Source organism: Lepidochelys kempii, chromosome 10, assembly GCF_965140265.1.
Source record: "Lepidochelys kempii isolate rLepKem1 chromosome 10, rLepKem1.hap2, whole genome shotgun sequence".
In the NCBI taxonomy this organism is placed as follows: domain Eukaryota; kingdom Metazoa; phylum Chordata; order Testudines; family Cheloniidae; genus Lepidochelys; species Lepidochelys kempii.
The window spans coordinates 76,660,748-76,684,981 of NC_133265.1; the positions used below are offsets into that span (position 1 = coordinate 76,660,748).

The following is a 24,234-nucleotide window of genomic DNA, read 5'->3' on the forward strand; positions in this document are numbered from 1 at the left end:
AGGGGGCGGTGATTGGACAGAGCTGGGTGAGGGGTGTGACAGAGGGGAACCCAAGGGGCAGTGGGATGGGAGAGGGGCTGTAGGGGTGCTCTGAGGAGGGGAAGGAGGCGTGGCTGGGGGGCTGCATCAGAGAGCTGGCTCCCCCCTCCCCTCGCGCCTAAGGGGCCAAGCAGAGAAGGGAACAGGCCTACCCCTGAGGGGGCTGCTTGCGCATGCGCTTCTTGTTCCATGGGAGACGGACCCACGTACCTGCGTCACTTGCTTTAAAGTAAGAGCGACAGAGAAGACGAAGGGTCCTTTGTGCGCATGCGCGTCCCTATCAGGGCTCCAGCCACCGCCAAGGTCTCCTTCCAAGCCGACAGTGCTCAGTTTTGATTGGTTGGTGCGTTCCGTTCTCTCTGTCTTTGATTGGGTGTTTCGTCCTGTCATTCAAGAGCTCCGCGTCCCAGCCCACCAGCTGCTGTCCGGATGAGTGGCACTTTACTCTTCCCGACCCCCTTCCTCTCTCTGATTGGACTGTTGTTTCAGTCACTCTGTCCCGCTGCCTATCAGCTTCCGGTTCTGTTCGGATTGGGTCGGGTGTAAAGATTTTACACGCTGCCGCTCCCTATGCCCAAACAAAATAATCCTCTGGTGTTAGGCGTGTCGATAGGGCGCAGTCGGTCCCCTCTGCCTGGGACAGATTATAAGGCCTTCCCCCATACCCTATCTCCCTGTCTGCTGAGGGGCCGGCTGCGTCCCAGCGGGAGCCGTCAGGAGAGCGGCGCGGAAGGACACCACAGAGCGTTGTGGGAGTTCTGAGACGAGAGTGACAGAAGAAGTAGTTCCGGCTCCGCCTTGTGCCTCCTTTCCCCAAAATAGCGCCCAGCGGGTATCCGTGAGCCGGTGTCAGTGTCTCCCGAGGAGCCTCAGCGGGGAGGAGGCAGCGGCAGTAGCGGGGTGCAGTGGGCGGTGGACGGGTGAGTGAGCGAGCGGGGGGCCGAGCTGGCGGCCAGGGGCGGTTGGCGGGCACGAGGGAGTACGCGGGAGAGGCTGAGGGCAGAGGCGCGGGGTTACGCAGGTTGGGGGGAGGGGGCGCTGTCATGGGCTCAGTGTGCGGGGGGAGACACCCTGGGGAGGAGAGGGGAGGAGAGAAGAGGAGAGGAGGGTGCTCCGGGGCGGGGGGCGATTTGGGGCGGGAGCCCTGGGGGTGGCTGGCGAGCGAGGAGCGGGAATCCAAAGCGTGTGTGTGTGTGTAAGAGAGAGAGAGAGCGAGCGGGGGGGGGGGTCCGCACGGGTGGGCGAGTTGTTCTCACTGAGGGGCCTCTCGGGAACTTCCTGTCCCTCCTGCCCTGCGGAGAAGATGGAGCAGGCCAGTGCAGCCTGCTCGGGGGCTGGGTGTCAGAGAGGGGAGGAGGGGCGTGGGTGCGGGTACATGATGGCAGTCAGGGAGCTCTGCCGTCGAATTGTATTTATCTAGTGGCGAGCTTCCCCTTGTGGGATATAGGAAGGCGAGGCGGGGGGGGGCACCTTTTGACCTACTCGTTTGTTACCTGGAAGGGTAGAAGCCCCACTGGGTAAAAAGCACCGCATAAAGGTGGGAGACGGTTTTTGTCCAGAAGAAGAGTGTATCAGATGCTGTCAGAGAAGTGAGGATTTTTTGGAAGCGGGGGTGGGGTGGGGTTGAAAGAGGAGTTGTTCAGACAGTTCGACAGTGAAAGAAGGAAAATGTTTTGATGATTTTTTGGGGGGGGGCAGATCTCATTTTTGTTCATGTGTGTGATAGTTCAGAGAAAGAAGTGGGGTGAGTACAGTTGTCTCTGTGCAAACAGCGTTGTATTAATCAGTTTTGTCCAGAAGTGAATAAAAAAGGTAGGAAGGAGACCATACTCTTTCTGAATGAATAATAGCAAGTCCCCTGAGATTTTTCTGAGGTTAGCTTATGAAACTAAACTTTCCAATACATTTTATCTGCTCTTGAGATGTGCCTGCTGGTGAGGAAGGTGGTGAAGGAAAGGGAGCTGTTCAGAACATGTAGCAGTGAAGGTGTTTGGCAAGTGGTTCACTTCAGTTTTGCAAGAGTGCAAATGGTGTAAATTGAAATTGTCTTCAGAAAGGGAGAAATTAGAAGGGAGGCTGCTTTTGCAGCTAATGGCAAAGCCAGTGAATCCCACAATCCTTGGGGATCTTTCTCACCAAAATAAGTGGTCATATCTTCCCACCGTTTAAGTAAGATGTGAGATAGAAAGTAAAGGGTGTCCGGAAGTAGATAGTGGTAGCAGAGGAGTAATTCTGAGACCATGAGAGAGAGATAGTATCAGAAACAAAAATCTGTTTTGGCATGAAGACAGGTTAATTAGGTAGCATAACACTTATATTTTATTTTAGTATTCTTTTGTAATAGAACAAGTGACCTGTAAGCTTTCTAAACCTTTCAGTAGTGTATTATCATACATGAGCACTTCTAGTATCTCGGTATGGTGTTTTGTCATCTAAGTGTGCGTATTTTTTCATTGATGAAATTTTGGCAGATGCTTAACTTTTACAGAAGGTGGCAGAGCAATGATCTTGGAAGCAGTCTGTGATTTTTTTTTAATGAGTCTGATTTTAAATAGGATATGCAAGATTGGAAAACTTAATGGCTAGCAACTCTTCCAAAAAACAAAGATCAAACAAACAAACCCCCAAACCCAACAACAAAATCCTATTTCTTCTCTGTCTGGGAGAGCAATGTGGATATTTTATAAAAGAGCCAAATATGCACTTTGTTAAATAGAGACTAAGGCGGGGTGAAAAGGCATAAGTCTATCAATATTTGCAGGGTGTTATCACCAACAATGGAGAAGAATAGTTTAGTATGAGGATGGGATGGAATTGGACATAACAAGGCAAAAATAGAGGGAAAACTTAATATAGAGAACACTCCTGCACTGGCAGGGAGATAAAGTAGATTATTCAGGTCATTTCTGACTTCTGTTATTCCATTTCTGACAAGAGTATTCATTAACTATATAATTACTATAGAAGCATAGAAGTCTTTAATATAATCATGCTTTTGCTTTATTTCTTTGGATGCTTAAAATGTGTATTTAAACCTTCATGAATATTTACCCACCTGTTTAAGACTCTTGGATGAAAGATTATATATAAAGTGATTACAAACATTAAACCTCACAACTCTATAATCACACAATACCATTTCTTATGCCTAGAAAGGAAAGGGTGAAATAAATACATTCATTGTGATTTAGGTTAGACATTAACTTCCTAACTGTAAGGACATTTTAAGCACTGGAGCAAGTTATGTAGGGAGGTTGTGGAATCTCCATCACTGGAGGTTTTTAAGAACAGGTTAGACAAAGAGCCATCAGGGATGGTCTAATAATACAGCAGAGGACTGCACTTTATGACCTCAAGGTCCATTCCAGTCCTACTTTTTGATGATTCTGTGATGCTAATGAAGACTTTAGGTGAAATGTTTCATAGGATTGACATGGGATTGCTAGGGCTTTGGCCATTTTGCAGCTAATAAACAGTTTTGAAGAAAATAATGTTTATTATATTATAAGTAGCAAAATCAGTTTGTGACAGCATAAGTTTTAGAACTTGTTTAGAAACCTTATTTCAATGATGGTGCAGGCTTAGGTAACATCTGTGTTATGAGCTAGGAGGTGTGATTCCCAGCTTGTATAGATGTACCTGTGCTAGATCTGCTCAAGCTAGCACCTAAAAATAGCATTGTGTGTGCAACGGCATGGGTGATCACTAGAAGCCCCAAGTACAGTCCTGCCTGGCTCCCTGGGTACTTGGCTGGCTAGTCCATGCCTCCACCCATGCCACTCTGGATACACTGCTATTTTTAGGTGTTCAGTCAAGCTGAGCTAGCTCAGGTACATCTACCCAAGCTGGGAATATCACCTTTCAGGTCAAATGGAGACATATCCTTAGTCTCTCCGTAAGATTTACCTTAAACCAGTTAGTGACAGCCTCAGACCTTTTACTGGGTTTACTGTGCCACAGTGTTAGGATTCCTTGGTAGTCCCACAACACACAGGGTGATACTAACAACTTAAGTGGAGCTTCCAAACCAATAATGCCATGTAAATCAGTGTAAACAATGTCAGGAATCATGCCATACTACCTTGCCTTGTCCCAGTCATGCCATGCATTATAAAACGTATCTGAAGGGACTGGGGAATGCTCTAACAATTGTAAGAATAGTTTAGTGTAATACTGTTTGTTGCATAACCATGTTAATTTAAACTAGTCTGGAATACAGTTAATCTTTTTGCTGCTATAGACGGTATAAATATTACGGTGTCTAGAATATGAAATACCTGCCAGGCCATAACGGTCATGTGTGCTGTGCAGTATAGCTTGTGTGTTTCACCTGGGTGATAAACATGCACCTTCATTAAAATTGAAAAACTGTACATAGTTTGTGTCCATTTTATCAGGAAAACAAACTTGTTTTATTTTTTTAAGGAATATTTTAATTTCTTACAGAAACTGTCCAATGTAAGACTTTTTATAAAAACTTTTGCTTGCAGTTGACAAGTCATGTATGGCTTTTTTTTTTTTTTGTTTGGAATGCACCTAGCTCATTTTGGGTGCTACAGCCTAGTTACTAGAGTAGTTCCAATATGTTACAGCTCTTTAAAGAACCAGTTATCAACTGTGTTTAATAAATGGTGGTTCCGAGTTTACTCAGGAACATTCTTTGAAGAGGAGGCACAGTGCTTAAATTTCCTTCTCTCACTCTTTTGTGCAGTGGTGGTGGTGGCGGCAGAGGGAGGAAATGCAGCTTCTTTGTGTTGAGGTCACAGTAAAATTATAGCTGTTCTTGGAGGGGAGGAAAAAGCACTTTTGGTGTGACTTCCGTAGAATGACAGCCGTATTGCATAGGAACAAATAGGCAAAATATACAACCAGCACATTTAAATACAGTTTTTAACATATAGGTCATGATAGTTACAAAAGCAAGAGTATTCAAAGTTAAGGTTAATGCTCTGTACTTAGTATTTTGTTTGGGGAAGTAGATGTATGTATACACTTGGACTAGTATAATTAAACATCTATAGATACAGTTGAATGATCTTTACAAAACAAGTTGTTGACCTTTTGTTCCTACATGTATGTAGTAGTTTTCTCTGAATGAAACAAATCAAGAGAGAATAAAATATTTTAGAATCTACACTCATGCTGAGTAGTGGGAATTTTGCTGCATGCTGTCTTCTGTTCAGATTAGGTGCATTCAGTGGCTAGTTTGGCTTTGGTCAAATAATCAGAAAAAGTGCACAAGGTTCTTCTCCATCTTCCTTCCTTTCCGGTTTTAAAGTATATGTTAAATGGTACTGAAGGGGCTAATGGAATTACAAATTTAGGAACATAAAAATGGCCATACAGGGTCAAACCAATGGTCCTTCTAGCCCAGTATCCTGTTTTCTGATGGTGGCTGGTGCCAAATGCTTCAGAGAGAGAGTGAACAGAGAAATGTATTCAGTGATCCATCCCGTGTCATCCAGTACCAAACAGTGAGATGTGTAGGGACATCCAGAGCATGAGTTTGTGTCCCTGACCATCTTGGCTAATAGCCATTCACATAACCTATCCTCCAGGAACTTACCTTTTATTTTTTGAACCCTGTTATAGTTTTGCCCTTTACAACGTCACCTGGCAATGAGTTCCACAGGTGGGCGGTGTGCTATGTGAATAAGTACTTCCCCTTTTGTTTGTTTTAAACCTGCTGCCTATTAATTTCATTGGGTGACCTCTGGTTCTTGTTATGTGAAGGGATAAATAACATTTCCTTGTTCGCTTTCTCCACATGAGTCATGATTTTATAGACCTCTATAATATCCCTCCTTAGTTGTCTCTTTTCCAAGCTGAACAGTCCCAATCTTTTTAATCTCTCCTCAGATGGAAGCTGTTCTATACCCTTAATCATTTTTGTTGCCTTCCTCTGTACTTTTTCCAGTTCTAATATATCTTTTTTGATATGGGGCAACCAGAACTCCATGCAGTATTCAAAGTGTAGTTGTACCATGGATTTATATAGTGATAATATGATATTTTCTGTTTTATCTATCCCTTTCCAAATGATACCTAACACTGTTTGCTTTTCTGACTGCTGTTGCACATGGAGTGGACATATTCAAAGAACTATCCACAATGACTCCAAGATCTTTTTTCAGTAGTAACAGCTCATTTAGACTCCATCATTTTGTTATGTATAGTTGCGATTATGTTTTCCAGTGTGCATTACTTTGCATTTATCAACATTCAGGTTCATCTGTCATTTTGTTGCCCGGTCACCCAGTTTTGTTAGATCCCTTTGTAACTCTTCACACTCTGCTTTGAGCTTAACTATCTTGAGTAATTCTTGTATCATCTGGAAACTTTGCCATCTCATTATCTTCCCCATTTTCCAGATCATTTATTAATACATTTAACACCAATGGTCCCATCCATTGTTTTCTGTCTTTTAACTGATTTGTGCAAGGGCCTTCCATCTTATCCCATGACTGCTTACTTTGCTTACCTCCTTTGGTGAGGGACCGTGTCAGAGGATTTCTGAAAGTTTGGGTACACTGTATCCACTGGATCATACTTGTTTGGATTTTTTTTACCCCCTCAAAGAATTTTTTAATAGATTGGTGAGGCATAATTTCCCTTTACAAAAGCCGTGTTGACTCTTCCCCAACATATCATGTTCATCTATGTATCTGATAATTCTGTTCTTTACTATAGTTTCAACCAGTTTGCCTGGTAGTGAAGTTAGGCTTACTGGCCTGTAATTGCCAAGATCACGTTTGGAGCCTTTTTTAAAAAATCAGCATCATATTAGCTATCTGCCAGTCATTTGGTACAGAGGTTGATTTAAATGATAGATTACATACCACAGTTAAGCAGTTCTGCAATTTCATATTTGAGTTTCTTCAGAACTCTTGGGTGAATCCCATTTGGTTTTTATTACTGACTTAGTACTGTTTAATTTACTTGAATTTAATTTATAACCTCCTCTGTTGACATCTCAATTTGGGACAGTTCCTCAGATTTTTTTTTTTCCCCTAAAAAGAATGGCTCAGATGTGGGAGACTCCTTCAGCTCCTCAGCAGTGTAGATCAATGCAAAGAGTTCATTTAGAATCTCTGCAATGCCCTTGTCTTCCTTGAGTGCTCCTTTAGCACTTTGATCGTTCTGGGGCTCCACTGATTTTTGGCAGGCTTTCTGCTTCTGATATTCTTAAATTTTTTTGCTATTTGTTTTTGTGGTTTTTGGTAGCAGCTCTTCAAATTCTTTTTTGGCCTGCCTAATTATACTTTTACCCTTGAATAGGCTAGCTAAAATGTTGCTGAAGTATAGTTAAACTGAAATTGTGCTTAAAATATTTCCCATATTTATGCAGAATGTATTAAGCCTCCAAAGGCGTCAGTCCCTTCTGTGGCATAGCTGAAACACCTACTTATATTTTAGACTTTTTCTGTTAAGTTTTTTAAAAAATGTGGTATTTGATATTTTTTTGGAACTTGCTTGATTGTAACCGTACACTTTTTCCAAAGTTAATTCTCTAACTTCCTGAACTGTGATACTTATTGCCAGTGTTATTTGGGGAAAGCAACCGACGTGTATTTTAAGTGGCTGTTCAGATATAACTGTATCTGATACAGTATCCCATGAATGAGCAAAATATAGTAACAGTTCAAAACAAACTCCCAGTGTGTAGTGTAGCAATCTTATTCCTCCAGTTACAATGTATTCTGTGGAAAATAAAGTAATGGATAACTCCCATTTTTTATGAGAGTGAGCTACTGGCTGATCCTCTTGCAATGGTTTTTGAGAAAAATAATTGCTCTTATCTTGAACTTTTCCAGTTGAGCCATTTAACGTGCGTTCTTTCATGTTGTTTCTTAGGTGAGTTGAATGGAAGATATTTCTTGTGTCCTAAGGAACTCCTCAATAACACATTCATGCTTTTGTGTTCAAGAATATAAGTCTCTAAAAATACCTATTTTGTTCATGTGTATTTGTTAAAGGTTGATAATATAGTAGGAAAACCTAAGTACTGTAGAGCAGCATACTTTCGTTTTCAATTCAAACTTAAAGGCACTTGAAACCTTGTTAGAGAAATTTTCTAGGTTCTGAAGAATTACTTACCGTAAAGTGCATTCTTGGTTTTGGACAACTGAGCTGTTCACATATATATATATTTTTAATTTGAAACTGCATCGGCAGGTTTGATGAGAGGCTGATTAGTTGTGCTTGTCCCAGGATACTTACAACTAACAGCCATCTTACATCTTCACCAAAACTTTATTAATGCACTACTGTTCATATGGTTGGGATCTACAGTGAAACTGACCAGAGTCTTGTTAATTGCAGCATTCTCTTTGGTAAAGCTATGAATAGCTTTGCTGCTGCTGTTTATTTGCAAAGTGGAGAGGACAGCAATGAACTGGTGTTCTATTTGGCTAATGGCTGGAAAGTTATCTTTGCTTTCATATGGGCTAGGAACTTTAAATACAGCCTAAATTCTGCGGAAACTATACCCGTATTTGCCAGTAAATGCCTCCAGTGAGATGGGAGACTGTCTCTCACAGAACAGTGGAAAACCCCCACTCACCATAGTTGGTTTTAATTGTGTAGTGAGACCTGGAATACATAATTTTTTTTCTTTTGAAGTTAGACACACTAAATTCTGAAGTTTTTCACAACACTACCCTTTCCTTCCCTTCCCATGGATAGCCCCACCTAGTATGCTGTCAGTTTTTGAACTTCTGTTTCACTGGAATATTTACAAGTTTTTGAACTGAGAAACCTGAGGCTCATTTCAATATGAAGACTTCAGCTATTTTAACAAATTGAAAGGAAAATGATGGAAAACTTCAATATTTTTGTTATGCCTATTAGAGAGCAATCAAGTAGTAGAACTGCATAGATGCTTAGAGGGAAAGGAGAATGGGTGAAATCTCTGATTATTTGAGAGGGGTGTTGCTTGTAGGTGAAATCAGCTGTCACTGGATGTTGGTGAGGGGTATGGATGTAGTTGCAAACTATTTTGGGGGCTTGGTTTATTAGAATTTAAAGTTTCTGGATTGTGTGCCAGGCATGTGATAACATGGTTGCATATAAAAAGTTGCTATTAAATCATAATTTTCACTCTTGAGAGGTCGGTTCTCATTCTAACTAGTAAATGTGAAAGCTATTGATCTGAATAGAAGCAGTGAAATTACAAATGGAGGATTAGTATGTAGTGATGACCAAATTTCAGTGTATTAATTTATCTGACTCAGTATGCCAGAAGTTGAAAGAAGTGGTGGGAAATGGTTCCATTACTTACAACCGAAGTAATGATAACACAATCCTCTTTTGTTAAAATGTAAATATTGTCGAGTTAAGTAGCAATAGAAAGCATTTGTGCTCAGCTCAGATGTGCATAAATCAATGTATTTGGATTCTTCAAGATCATATGTTCCATCAGCTGAAACTATTGTATTGAAAGAATAGTACATTGAGTGTGATCCTGCAAATGGGAAATCACTGAAGCACTTTTCCATGGATATACTCCTCAAGACCTAAAGTTGCAGGTCTGTGTTACTATATGCTGCAAATGAATAAAAAGGGAGAAGATTAAAGGACAAACCAAAAGAATTATCTTGAACTAAAATCCATTTTGGTTGGTAAAAAATGGCAAATGATCCAATGATTTCCATAAGCATATAGCTCTTACTTAATGCTATTGATTTTATATATAAAAATTATTGTGTTTAAGTGATTGAAGATGCTGGGTATAGTTTTCAAAAGCACCTAAGTGATTTAGGCTCCTAAGTGTTGCTGTTTCCTTTGAGAATGGGACTTCTAGTGCGTTTGAAAACTTTACTTCCTGTCTATAGATGTGAAGTATGATGCTTGCTAAGGGAATGGAATAAAGCTCACTCTGGAAGTTCAAAAATTCTTCCAAAGCTATCGTCAGCCTCAAGGTTAGCTGATTGAAAAATGCTCTAGCTTCCTAATGATGCTTGATGGAACTTGTAGGGCTTGTCTACACAGCGTGCCAAAGTGCTTGAGAGGGGTGTGAATTGTCAAGTACTCTAACTGCCCCATATAGATCCTGCTGGCATGCTTTAAAAGGTACCTAGTTCGCATTAATGTTGTGCTATACCTTAGATTGTGTTTCTATATTTTAGGTCCAACTGTCCTAGTATCTGCACAGAACACAAAATTACTCACAACTGGCATACATTTTGTTTAGCCAGGGACACTACAGAGAGGCATTAAACTTACAAGGGCAATTGAAGGAGGAATCAAAGGGACTCAGCACATTACAAGTAGCTGACCGCTGTCAGACACCAGAAAAAAAATCTGTCTTGATATCATTAACCGTACAAGTCCAGTATTGAAAAGTGGTTTGGAGACACTATAGTGCTCTTCCTTTACTTAGTTAATGTGTCTAGTTGAAAATGTCAAAGTGCATAATAGGAACAAAAAGTTTAAATGTGATTGGTTGAGCATGTTGAATTTGCTCCTTCTCTTGTAGCATTTAAAATTGAGGAGCCAGATTTCTACTTTTAAATCTTCTTGTGAAGAAAGGTGTCACAGTTAATTGGATCAAAATGGTGAAAAATTGTGAAGTAAAATCACAAATATAGGAAGACTGGATTCATACTCGTATTACAGCCAATTAGGTATTAATTGAGCTTGCTTTTGGTGTGTTTGGTTAGGTTTAAACATAATAACTGGGAAGTGGTGGCAAAAGTATTTAAATTGGTTGTGTATTGGCAGCGTTTTGTTTTCCACACATCTATTTGTTTATGAGAATGTGTTCAAAGTGAATGAAATAGTAGATGTATTTAATTACATAAAATATACATGCTTCCCACAGGAGAGAATTTGTTAGCAGTTTTTGTGCCCTGTGTTAAGTCTCTGTCACAGGCTGGCTGTTCCTTTAAGGAGTGTCAGACTCAGCCTGTCCTGTAATGGATCAGCTACCCTCCCCAATTGACTTTGGTTATCTAGGGATCAAATTACTTAGGTCAATTATCAGACCCTCTTGGGAAGAAGTCAGGTGACTTCCATAAAGGGCTGGTAGTGCTCAGTTGATGAGGAGTTATCTCCTGTGATTCTCCCTGAAGGAAAAGGATGGCAGGAGAGAATGAGGCACCTGTGGTAGATCTTGGACAGGGCCAAACCTTAGGCAGATGGCCTGGAGGTAGACTGGGAATAAGAATCCAGCGTGTGTGTGTGAGAATCCAGAGAAGAACCCCTCAGGGTCAGTACTTGGGTTGGAGCGTGGTCTCCAGGGAGGAAGTCTGGAGGGTCAAGCGCTCTACAAGAGAGTTGGGTGGAAGGGTAGCCTAAGCAGAGCAGAAGACCCTTCAATTTTATATTTCCTTTGGGACTATTGTTTAAATTCATTATCAGTGCCCTGCTTAGGGTTGCTGGGGAGAGATGGTGGCCCACAAGAAGCAACTATGGAAGGCCACCCTGCTACAGTCTGCAGTGTCCATATTGAAAATTTCCCCTCACCTATGTAGTTCTTGCAGCATTCTAGTAGTTCAGTGGCTTATAATGGCTGCTTCCTACAACCTGCCACATCAGAATGCCAAGTTTATCACTGTAATATGTAGTTTTGGAGCTGGGAGCAGGGATTTTATTTTATGCACTTCCAAAAAGAAATAAATTATTATTTGTATCAAACAGCCAAAACACCTGATGTCTGTCTAGCCATGCAGGATCTTGTTAAATCCTGAGAAACAGCTATTGCTATTAATAGTATGTCCCAAAAATATTACTGATTTTGCTGGGAAAAGTTTAAAGCCTTAAGATTCATACCCACGTTCCTCAGTTTTTTTGTGTTAGCCCTTAGTGTATTGTTCAACTTTCTGTAGCTTCTCTCATAACATTTTAAAGTTTGGCCAATAAAAGTTATCTCCTTGCCTTTAGATTACTTATATATATTGGTTATGATTTTTTTTTTATGGAAACACTTCAGTGTGCCTGAAGATGATGGCTTGTTCTCATGTGATGCTTTTTAAGCAATTTTATCTTGCTTATCTCATCTGTCTCTGAGAAGATTATCATATAAACTACAAGAACACATTTTGCACAGCAAATTGACTTGTGTGAACGAAGGAATAATCTTTGCATCTGCATTTCCCTGAAGACTTCCTGTGTCTCCTTTTATGGTCTCCAGTATTGCATTCATGAAGATAACATCCAATAGCCAATCCTTGAAGACTTACAGTGGCTCTTGATGCATTGTCTTATTAATACTGAGGTTTGAATGACTAATTTTCTTCGTGATTTCTGAGGAAGCACAGCTGTTAATGAAAAAGTTCTCTTCAATACTTTCTTCTTGATTGGTTTTGTAGGCTATTCAGTTTTTCTTACTTCTGTAATTCTGGAGTCACTGTCTGAACTATAAAATTATCTTGCTACCAGTTGAAGAATCTTTTAAATTTGTGATCTCAGTGGCCTTGTTGGGATGTTGAGGTCACATTTCTCTCTTGTCCTTTCTCCACTGTTTTTAATTCTTAATGGTCTCTTCTGCTTGATCTTAATAAACCTCTACCCTGATATAACGCGATCCGATATAACACGTATTCGGATATAACGCGGTAAAGCAAAAATGGTTTTCTGTCTCATCTACAACATTGGCTCTCAAACTGGGGTCACGACCCCTCAGGGGTCACAGCCCGGTTATGTGGGGGTTGTAAGCCCCAACCACAGTGCGCGGCGGCAAGTTGTGAGCCCCGACCCCTGTGCTGGGCTGTGAGCCCCGACCACGATGCATGGCTGCAAGCCCCGACCCCTGTGTGGCGCTTCAAGGCTGCGAGCCCTGACCCCGGCAGGGGCACGCGGCTGCGAGCCCCGACCCTGGGCTTGATGTGAAGGATGACATCAGATGCGCCCTTTCTAAAACAACACCAAGAATAAAACTTCTTGTATCAAATTCCGTATTAAGAATGGAAATGCTTGAGGCCAAAGCAAGTTTGATATAAAGCGGCTTCACCTATAACACGGTAAGATATTTTGGCCGCGTTATATCTGGGTAGAGGTGTAGTTTGAGAGACTTTGCTGGCATAATTGGTTTACCGTAATCTGAACTGTTAGATGTTGGAGCATTACCTCTAGAAGAGGAAATTCGGTCTTTCATACAAAGACTACTCTGAACATATCAAGCATTTAATTACAAGAATATTTCTGTATTTTTTTTTACAGCATTCAAGGCAATATTCTCCTGTTGTACCTTGCTAAAATATAAGGGAGAAAGAGAGAAGCTGCTATAAACTAGACTCAAGATACTACTTTTATTAAATGTAACAGACATTTTTATTCATCTTTGTCCTTTTGACGGGTACGAAAAGCAACTTTCTTGCCCGATAGTTTATCATACATCGTAGAAACCTACAGAAAAATGATTTCAGCATTTCCAGAGAGAACTAGAGTATACTTCACCAGATTGGGCATACGCATTCTTTGGTGAAAGAGTCTCTTGAATCTCTTTGTGTGATGCAAGCAGTCACTTGGTCAAATGTTTACATGTTCAGTAGACATTATACATTGGATCTACGGTCACTGGCTGCTACTGGTCTCCGAGAGAGGGTGCTGTCCATTGTAGTACCTTAACAAATAAAAATGCTAGTTATAGTTCAGGAAGTATTAATTGGTTGGAATTTGGGAAGAAGTTCATCTCCCTTCACATTTTTAGTAATCAACTCGTGTTTATGTGAAGTTATCTTTTAGAAAGAGATGAGGAAATCTCAAATGCGTTTACTGTTCAGAAAAAACATTATATGGCTAACTGTCACATTACTCAATCCTACTTCTGAGCTCAGTTTTCCTACAGAATAATGTTAAGATGGAGGATAGGTAGGAACTATGTGATAAATTGTACACAGGTATGTTTCAGAGTAACAGCCGTGTTAGTCTGTATTCGCAAAAAGAAAAGGAGTACTTGTGGCACCTTAGAGACTAACCAATTTATTTGAGCATGAGCTTTCGTGAGCTACAGCTCACTTCATCGGTATGTGTATCCTTTATAGTCTTATGGGGCTTATTTTTGTTGGTTGAAAAATAGCATCCAGGAAAACTCAGGTTGTTGGGTTTTTTTACTGGTATATAACTTTCTAGGAATTAAAGATGAATAAGAATAACTCTACTTAACATCTTTCCATAGCTGCAGCTTTCTCTCATACTAAGTAAATTCCTCCTGTAGCTTGTCTTTGGAAATTGGTTGGCTGCCAAGAGAGTTCTTAATTATTGTGTTGAGAAGTTCAGCCTCAGTCTTACAACTATTTCCCTCTCTCTCATACTAATTGATTTCTTTGCATTTGTGTATATACTGTTGTACTTCAAAATCTAGTCATGTTATAAAGCTATTAAAGCTGTCTTTTTAATTCAGATAAGTTGTCTTAAATCTGCATTGCACATTAAGAAATAGATGGATTTGTTCTCTTAAAGCTTAAGGATACCACTATGGAATCTCTTAAATTAATTATCAACTGTGTCTTTGTAACATACAGCAGCTACTTTTTCAGTAGTAGAGAGGTTCAAAATGGCTTTTAGAATGGCTTAAGTGTGTGAAGTGGAGGACATGTGACTCCTAAAAGCCTGTTTCACACGGAGGAAATTGTAACATGTCTAGCTGATTTGCCAGCATGCATTTTTGCAAGACAGTCAGGAAGAAGCTTCCAAAAGCATTTACAAATCTTTGAAGGCTTTTAGGTACAAGAAGGAATTCGCTTCTTTGCAGACATTACAGTCAAAATACTCACTTGATCGTCTTTCTGTTGTTTGTAGTAAACATAAGATAAATGATGTACTATTTCTGCACTAAATTGTAGGGCTTTAATTCAAAACAAACAAAACCAAAAAGTATTTGAAGATAAAATGTTACAATCCCTAATCCTTACAGCAGTCATTGAACCTAGGAAAGTATTATTTCCTAACTTGGACTTTGAAGTTGACAGAAATTTAATGACTAGACCAAGATTGCATGAGTAAATAGCAGTCACAGCTAAACTTGTGAGTTCCTGTTTCTAGTGCTGTACCTGGACTACTAGACCAGTGGTTTTCAAAGTTCAGGTCATGATCCAGTACTGGGTCGCAGAATGCAAGACATTGGGTCACCTTGCTCAGCACCCAGGGACCCTGGCGGCCGGCCAGTAAAAACTAGTAGTCCCTACCTGTTATGACATCATGTTGCGCCCTGGAAGCGGCCAGCAGCAGGTCCGGTTCGTAGGCAGGGGAGCCATGGGGCTCTGCATGCTGCCCAAGAACTGGACATTGGGAGCTGAGGAGAGAGGGTGAGAGGAGTGGAGCCACTTGTGTGCCTCTGTCTAGGAGCTGGACCTGCTGCTGGCCGCTTCTGGGATGCAGCGCGGTCTGCTGTGCCAGGACAGGCGGGAAGCCTGCCGCTGACTGGGAGCTGCCGGAGGTAAGCCCGCGCTCCAATCCCCTTCCACAATCCCCTTCCCCAGCCCTAAGCCCAGCCCAAACCCGGAGGCCCTTCCTGCATCCCTACCCCTCTTCCCTGGCCCCACCCCGGAGCCTGCACCCCCAGCCCAGAGCCCTGACCCCCTCCTGCACCCCAACCCCTTGCCCCAGCCCAGAGTCCCCTCCCACACTCTGAACCTCTCGTTCCTGGCCCCACCCCGCAGCCCTCGCCCATGCACCCCCAACCCTCCCACACCCCAAACTCCTCATCCTCAGCTCCATTGGGTTGCGGGCATTGATAATTTTCTTCAACTGGGTCTCCAGAAAAAAAGTTTGAAAACCACTGCACTAGATGACAATGCATTTTATACATCCGGCTCAGTCTGTAAGCAACTGTGTTTGCATTGCTGCTTTTTCTGTCAGTTAAAAGAATCTAGACAAAAACAGTTCGCTTATTTTATTTCACAGAAAAAATGAAAGCAGTTACTTGCCAACATCAGTGTGTTAGAAGGGGTTTATTTGTACATATTCATTGTTTTTGGCATTATTTTCAAGTGATTCCTTTTATTTCATGAAAGCTTATGCCCAAATAAATCTGTTAGTCTTTAAGGTGCCTCCAGACTCCTTGTTTTTATTTCAAGTGATTTCAAAGCTTCATTTGCGGAAAATATGAAATAAAGAAATCAATAATAAATACTGAATCTTCTGAAATCAAGTTAGAATACAGCTTTCCATTATGGAATAAAATGGAAATTTGTAATGGTTACTTGTGTAGCATTAACATTTACAAATGTGGTACTTCAAAAGAGATTAAAGATTAAAATGCAGTATTTGTATATGTAGGGCTTTGCATTGCCTATAGAAAAGCGTGCAGGCATCAAATTTTTATTTTAAATTTTTAAATCACCATTTAAAAAAAATCTCTTCCCCCTGGCTTCTGTACTGTCTCGTGACACTTTAAACATCTGGTTTCAGAGTAGCAGCCGTGTTAGTCTGTATTCGCAAAAAGAAAAGGAGGACTTGTGGCACCTTAGAGACTAACGAATTTATTTGAGCATAAGCTTTTGTGAGCTGCAGCACACTTCATTGGATGCATAAAGTGGAAAATACAGTGAGGAGATTTATATACACACAGACCATGAAAAAATGTGTGTTTATCATACACATTGTAAGGAGAGCGATCACTTAAGATGAGCTATTACCAGCAGGAGAGTGGGGTGGGGAGAGAGAAAACCTTTTGAAGTGATAGCCCACCTTGATTATCACTTCAAAAGGTTTTCTCTCCCCCCACCCCACTCTCCTGCTGGTAATAGCTCATCTTAAGTGATCGCTCTCCTTACAATGTGTATGATAAACACACATTTTTTCATGGTCTGTGTGTATATAAATCTCCTCACTGTATTTTCCACTTTATGCATCCAATGAAGTGTGCTGCAGCTCACAAAAGCTTATGCTCAAATAAATTGGTTAGTCTCTAAGGTGCCACAAGTACTTCTTTCCTTTTTAAACATCTGCTCACTTGTCAAGAATAGCTATTGTGTATCCTCTGGAAAGTGAGTAGTAAGGAACAGTGTTTAAACACTACTCATGTAAAATCTTCTAAGGTCTTGCCTACACTAGGGAGATTCTAAATATTTAATCACAGTAACCAATGACAGTGGGAGCCCTGGGCCTGGTTTGTATGTCAAAGTTTTGCCAGCATAGCTATGTTGATTAGGAGTATGAAAACAATTACATCCCTAACCAACTCAGCTATGCTGGTGAAAACCCTAGTGTAGATGAAGTTATATAGGCCAAGTACTTTTGCCTGTGTAGCTGCTTTTGTTCCCAGAACTGGTATAAGCTATACTGGCAATGGATTTGTTTAAAATCTGTATAGTTTATCTATACTGATAATCCTTTCTAGTGTAGACAAAGCGCTAGTATCAACTAAACCGCTTCCGAGTGGGTTTAGATGACATGAAACTTAAAATACTGGTGACTAGAATCCAGCCTCCATAGGGTTTTCAACATTCCTAATGTTGGTGATGCTGAACTGGTGATGACAACAGTGAGAAACTTTTCAAAAATGTACTCTGATGTTCACCAGGCCTCACGGAATGGAGCTTGAAAAAATGATTAAATCATACAGCTTCATCTGGTTCTGGAATCTGATTCAGTTGCAGTTTAAAGCCTAATGGCTAAAGTCTATTTTCAGACTAGTTTAGATGAGGCCAAACTTTCATATGAAGTCAGTGCATATCTTTATAATAGTTTAACCCTCAATTTAAAGTTCCTTTTCCTTACTCCCTGGTTACTCTGCTTACTCTGAGATTTTTGTGAAATTGTCTCACCATCGCTACAGCAATGATATAATGGTAACACTGGAATACTGTAGATCACACACTGACATTCTTACTACTATACTCTATGCTCCATTCAGATGATAGTGGTTTAAAATGCCAGAGATTGCCAGCACCACCGTTATGCTAGCATGCCTCCATTTATAGCAGCTACCAGTGCTGCAGTAGTGTTAGTCACAGGGAGAAAGTTAGGACAATAAGTCTGCTATAGAAAAGACCTATTTTGTACAGTAGTTAAACACAGTTACAGATAGTAACGTTCTAACATGCTTGCCTTGAGCAGTGCGGAGATTTTTTTCTTAATGTGCTAACCAAACCAGGCTGTTGGCTTCCTTCCTCTTCAAGGTAGTTTGAAGTCTCTCTCTCTCTCTCTCTCTTTTTTTTTTTATAATATACTTATTAGTCATACAGTCTCTGTCAATGCTGGTCAGGAAACTGTACTAGAACCTTCCTAGAAACAAATGTTAAATTATGCTTGAAGTTCTGTTCCCACTGTGCATAGATAGAGCTTTAATTTCTGGATTTGGAAGTGGCTGTGGTTCCCTCTTTTCTTGTGCCTTTCTCATGTATCTTATCTCTGTGCTTGTCTGGAGTTCCGTTAGCATTTCATTACAGGGTTGTAACACAACTTGGTAGCATGGTTAAAATACTAGTCCTGTATAAATGGGTGGTGATTACTATGCAAACAGCTGGGTGTCTGTATAAACAGTCTCTAACACCACTCTTTCACAAAGCTACATTGCAATTACACATCCTCCTGTTGGAGGGCTACAAGAAACATCCAGTCCAGTTCTTGATGCCACTCTTAGATCTGCTGAACTCAGCTGAAATCTGGAGTCTTTGCAATATATCTGTACTTCCACTGTACAACTTAAGTTCCAAAGTGCATCAGCGATTTGAGACTCAGCCCCTGAATCCCAACATCCAGCACTGGTGTGGGGACCTCTGCCTCAGCGAGGAGTTTCTTCATAATTGAGCACAGTGTCTGAAACTAAGTCAGCCCTCCTCAGTTGTTGCTTTGAGGCAGGCAGGAGTATTGTTCCAGAAGTGATTTACAGGCACCAGTCTTCCTCATTTGGGACTGTCTATCCTCCTTAATGAATTCCCTCCAGACTACAGAGTAGAACTGAAGGAAATCATGACAGAGGGATAGGTCAAAGCCTTTCACGCTCTCCAGGCAGAAGTGGGTGCTTCAGATATAACAGCTGGGTTGGTTGCTGTAGCATTTCATTGTCACAGCTTTTCCTGGCTGTGCTCTTCATGCACTTCAAAGGAGCTATGAGCCACTATAGAGGACCTACTGTGGGAGGGGCCAGAAAGCTTCAGCATGAAGACAGATGATGCCTTCTGTCTCTAGAGTTACATTTTGTTCCCTAGGGCTTTGCACTCCGACTACCAGATGAACACTATTCAGGTTCCAAGGTCAGTCATGCCAAAAGCCACAGCAGAGACCATATCGCTCTACTGAACCTCTTAAATAACCCTGGTTTTCCCATAGAAGAAAGCTTCTCTTCTGTTTACACTGCATACCCACCAATAAACAGCAGATCTGATGGATGGGTCAAGAGTTCCACACAAATCCCTGATTATGAACCCCCCCCCCCCCCGTGTATGTGTTTTCTCTCTTCCGCTCTTGCCCCTTTGGGGGGGGTATCACAAGACCTGTTGTATGCCTTCTGTCTAGTTCTGCTGATCCCCAGAGTAATAATAATGAAGATCAGATGAGATGCAGCCACAGTTATCCTCATAGTACTCTCTTGGGTGAGACAGTTCTGGTGCATAGACAGGTTGTGCCAGTCTGAGACACCTTTTTGGATCCTTCTTCTGATCATCCCAGCCAAGGACACCGGAACCCCAAGTCCCTGCACCAAGTGGATCATATTTGTTACAGACTAGTGACTTTCCCCTCCTGTGGGTATCTGAGCCCATTCTACTATACATGCAGTGACTTCCTCCACTTTATTCAAGAAACCTGCTGAGCTATCATATGGAGCTCGGTCAGTACATTTTAAAAACATTAGTTACTGGACCTGGAATCTAGGTCAGATGCCAAGTTCAGGAGAGTGGTTCTGCAATATATTTAGCTAGGACTTCTCAGACCCTTCTCCTTTAAGGTCTGGGAATTGCTTGCTGGCCACCACCAGTGGGCTACACACGGACAATACAAAAAATGCAAACAAAAACCAGAACCCCACACAACACCAGTCTGGGAGATGCTTTGTTTGGATCCCATGACCAATCTTCTTTCTCTGCTACTTCAGAATCCTCCAATACGTATGGGGTTCCTGAATTTGAGAGGGATCCTGAAGAGTGGATGGGCCTGCACTTCCTCTTAGGGTCTGAGATGAAACAGTGCAAGGACATGTGGAACACATGTGCAGCCTCAACACACACTGCTGGCTAAAAGACTTCAAACATATGTACGTGGAACATGTGTGCTATTAGTGGGATCCATGTGGACAAAGCACCATTTGGGTTTTGTCCAATTTTAAGAGTTTTATGGGTGGTCAGGAAACACACTTTGCTTTATTATAGTATCTAAATGAGACACAATTCTTTCTTGTAATGGATAGTAACTCTTAACAAATGTTATCAAAGCCATCTGTCTTAGCTCAGTTTCTCAAAAAACGTACAAGAATAACATGTAAGCTACTTTAGTTATGACTTTAAATTCAATAGCGAGACCCATGTAGCTGGCAGTGCACCTGCATCTTTAGGAGGGTATGTCTGATCACATGCTCTCGTGTGGTTTCAAGTTGTGAATTCCTGTTTTAGCTTTTGTTCTTATCTTTATCAGAAGAGTACTGAAAAACTATTTGAGGTATTCCTGTAAAAGAAATGATACTCGACAGCCCACTCTGCACCTAGCGCTCTTTAAACTATGTTCCTTTGTTTGAAAATGTGGTAGGTATCTTGTGTATTACTTATAACAATTTTCCGCCTTAAAATGCATGATTATAAAACAAGTGAAAAGTAACCATGACAATTCTTTATATTTAGATTATCACAAATTTAACAATAACCAGTAAGCCTAAAAAGTAAACCAATCCCAACTTTTTTTTGCATATTTAATTTGTTATTCTTTGCATAAAATGTAGTTGAACAACTCAACTTCCATTTGATTTATACTTGCATATAAGAATTTCAAGTGAAGTTCCAAAACCTGGCCCTACTAGCTCTTCCAGAAATAACCTCGGTGGTCTTCTGATAATACTAAGTAGATGGGTGTTGTGCTAAAATTGGGGAGCTGGATCACAAGTCCACCATTTTAGTCTTAATCAGTTTTAGCCTTTACTTCAGTTATGGTGTCTGAACATACATTTATGCCAGACAAATAACAGACGAGATGCAATTGGTAGGGACCCAAGTTACCACAATCTGGGGCCCTGGGAAATTCTCCTATACTTCTGGATGGTCTACTGATCTCCTGGTCTGATCCTTCAGTCTTGTATTTCAGTTTGTTTTGATGTTTCTCTGATTTGCCCTGTTCACTTATGACTTTTTTAATGTATTTCTCTACTACAAATTACTTAATCTTCGTCCAATAGGCTTTTAACACATCAATCCTTTGGGTGTCAGGTAATCTGTATATTACACATGTGCAAGCTTCAGTTACCCAACTTCTGCATTTTTTCCTGCTGGTTTTGCAGTTTTTGGGTCACGTTACTCTGTGTCACCCTGTTCCTGAGCCTCCCAAAAAAGGTTTTGTTTTTTTAGATATTATTAAATCTTCCAACACGACATATTACTTATTTTGCCAGCAATAGTATTATTTTAAACAATTTGGCAATTTTATATCAAAGACAAATTGGCAAAAACACACTCAGGTCAGGCAAGGCCTTGGCCTAAGTGCCTTTTTGTGTATACTCCTTCATTATCCATAATTGCAGATTATTAAAATATAACTAACAAAGTTTTTAATTTTACCATGTATCAATCCTTCTTTTTTTATATTTCAGTATCTCATTCAATGTGTATTATTTTCCCCCATAATCTATTTGTGCGGGGGGAGTTATGGAAAACACGAGTCTTTACTGTCAACATTTCTTATCTTCTTTAAACATGGGTTTACAAATGCCTTTTTCATTCAAAGTCCAGTTTTGTTTGTGAATCAATATAAAGAAATCTTCATTAGGAATTTTTCTGTTGCTTTTTGAGGTGTCTCTCAGTTTTAGGGCCTTGATATTTAGTTGCTTTTAATGTACCCCAACATAGGAATCAGCATGCAGCCTTCTTGTCCGTGAGTAGCAGCCTAGGATTGAATGTCTTGTGCTGTGTGTGTGTGTGTATAATATATAAAATAAAGTGGCGTGCGTGCGCGCGCGCGCACACTCTCTCTCTCTCTCTCTACTTGTTATGAGGTGGGGAAATTCCAAGAGTCGCTTTCCTTATTGCACTTCCATGCTATATATAAAGAAAATATTCTCCATTGGAACATTTTGCATATACAAGCCTACTGTAATCATTTTCAGACTTGGTTGGTAGTGCAGTGCACACCTTGGAAGTCCATCACAGAAGGCACAGCCCAGTGTGATGGAAGGTGTCTCAAGTTTGCTTTAAGACTCTTCTGGGCTGTCCCAGAGACCAAAATAGTCCCAGATGTAACTTAGAACAGCTCCTAGAGCTGCTGTAAATTGAAGTAGCGTCACTAGTGCTGACTATATGTTCAGATCAGAATGCATGTAGTGAAACCTCCTATGCCAGGGCTTGCAGGGGATGCAAACATAATACCATAGGAACTGTGCTGAGGAGATTCTTCCCTTGTTTCTTGAAGGCTGGTTATGACTCCCATATGCTGCTGGAGCGGGAGGCAGAATCATTTCCAGAGCTCTGGAGAGGGGACAATGTAGGCCACAATCAAAGATTTAGATAACAATGAACAACAATCCCTTCACATTTTGTTTTTTTTTTTGTCAGTCTGCTGCCTCGGTCAACATGTAGTTTATGTGATGTTCTGATGGAGGCAACTTTTTAGTATTTATCCTTATTGTTCAGTTTTTGGCCCCATATCTTACACCACTGCAATCCTTTACACCGCCTCACTATAAAACACCATCCAGATTCTACAGTAACTGGTATTCCTCTTCACCTGAGCCTTATTTCAGTATACAACCCTGACTCATTAACAACCAATTTACATGCTGAATGAGGCAGTGGTCTGGTAGGGGACAAATGCAATATGATATGCAGATGTTCAAAATGTTTCATTGATTACTTCTGGAATAGTGTTCAAGTTGCATGTAAAAAGACCTATGTTGTAATAATCCTATGCAGTGATGTTGTAGCCATATTGGTCACAAGATATTGGAGAGAGAAGGTGGGTGAGGCAATATGTTTTATTGGACCAACTTTTGTTGGTAAAAGAGACGAGCAGAAGAAGAGCTCTGTATGGCTCAAAAGCTTGTCTCGCCAACAGAAGTTGGTTCAATGAAAGATATTACCTTATCCACCTTGTCTCTGTAATAATTCTATGTATTTTCCCATGTAGCTTGTAACAGAGAGGCCTAAAATGCCCTATGTCCCAGAAAATTGAGGATTTGTCTATTATATTCCTGCTACTTTGAAAGACTAGCAGGCTGAACAGAGTGTATGCTTTATTTTCTCCTCTGCTGTCTTTCTTTCTCTACTTTATCTGCTACGTAAATATTTCTGGCTGCATTAAGTTGGGATTCAAAAGATGATCCACTTAGTTGCCCTTCTCTTGTGTTGAAGCTGGAGTTTGGTAACAGAACTGCCTTTCAGGGTTTTAGAGTTCTCTTTAAAAGAAGAGGGAGCTGGAAAGTCTTGTCAACTGAGCCTGAAAAAAGCACTGTGTGTATACTTAAACTCTTTTAATTGATTCATTTGCACTTTATTCATGAGAACAATAAGGCAAACACAGATAAAACTACAGATTTTTGCATCCTGAACTGGCTACAGAACTGAATTTTATCATTTCTCCTTACTACTACGCTGGGCATATTGTGTACTGAAAGTATATATTCCAAAATTTGATACATATTCAGACTTCCATAACTGCTGGAAAACACTGTTTATCACACCATCTGTTCTTACTATATATGTAGATATAATATATAAAACCAAGCATCTAGGTACGGTTACATCTGTGTAATTAGTCTAACTCTCAGTGCTCTTAGGGTTGTACAGGTGTTAAATTTTCACACAGTCTAAAATTTAGTATTAAAGTATTGTTGATAAAGTCTAATGGCAAGTGTCAAAGTTGATGCTATTGAAAAACCATTTATAACATCCAGAGTTACCATGCATTCCCCTTTTAAACAGCCAAAAATGTTACAAATGACCACTGGAAGTATATAAATTCTTGTCAGTTGGCATCTCATGGTGGTAATGCTTTTTGTCCATTTGCATAATTTTTCATTTTACAAAAATGAATTATTGCAAAAATCAGTGTTAAATATTGACTATGTGTAAGCTAAATTTTACTAGAGTGGACTATTATAATTTGTATTGGATC

The 24,234-nt window shown here is 40.6% G+C and overlaps 1 protein-coding gene across 6 annotated transcripts in view; it reads left to right on the top strand.

Moving 5' to 3' along the window:
* The first annotated feature begins 567 nt into the window (after positions 1-567).
* MEF2A (myocyte enhancer factor 2A) overlaps positions 568-24,234 on the top strand; it is a 161,973-nt gene continuing 138,306 nt past the window's right edge. For 4 of the 6 annotated variants that reach the window (XM_073304269.1, XM_073304262.1, XM_073304265.1 and 1 more), the window contains exon 1: positions 568-959. The gene's annotated coding sequence lies outside the window, so the exon portion shown is untranslated. The remainder of the gene's footprint in view (positions 960-24,234) is intronic. The other 2 variants (XM_073304264.1, XM_073304266.1) reach the window with 2 other exon arrangements.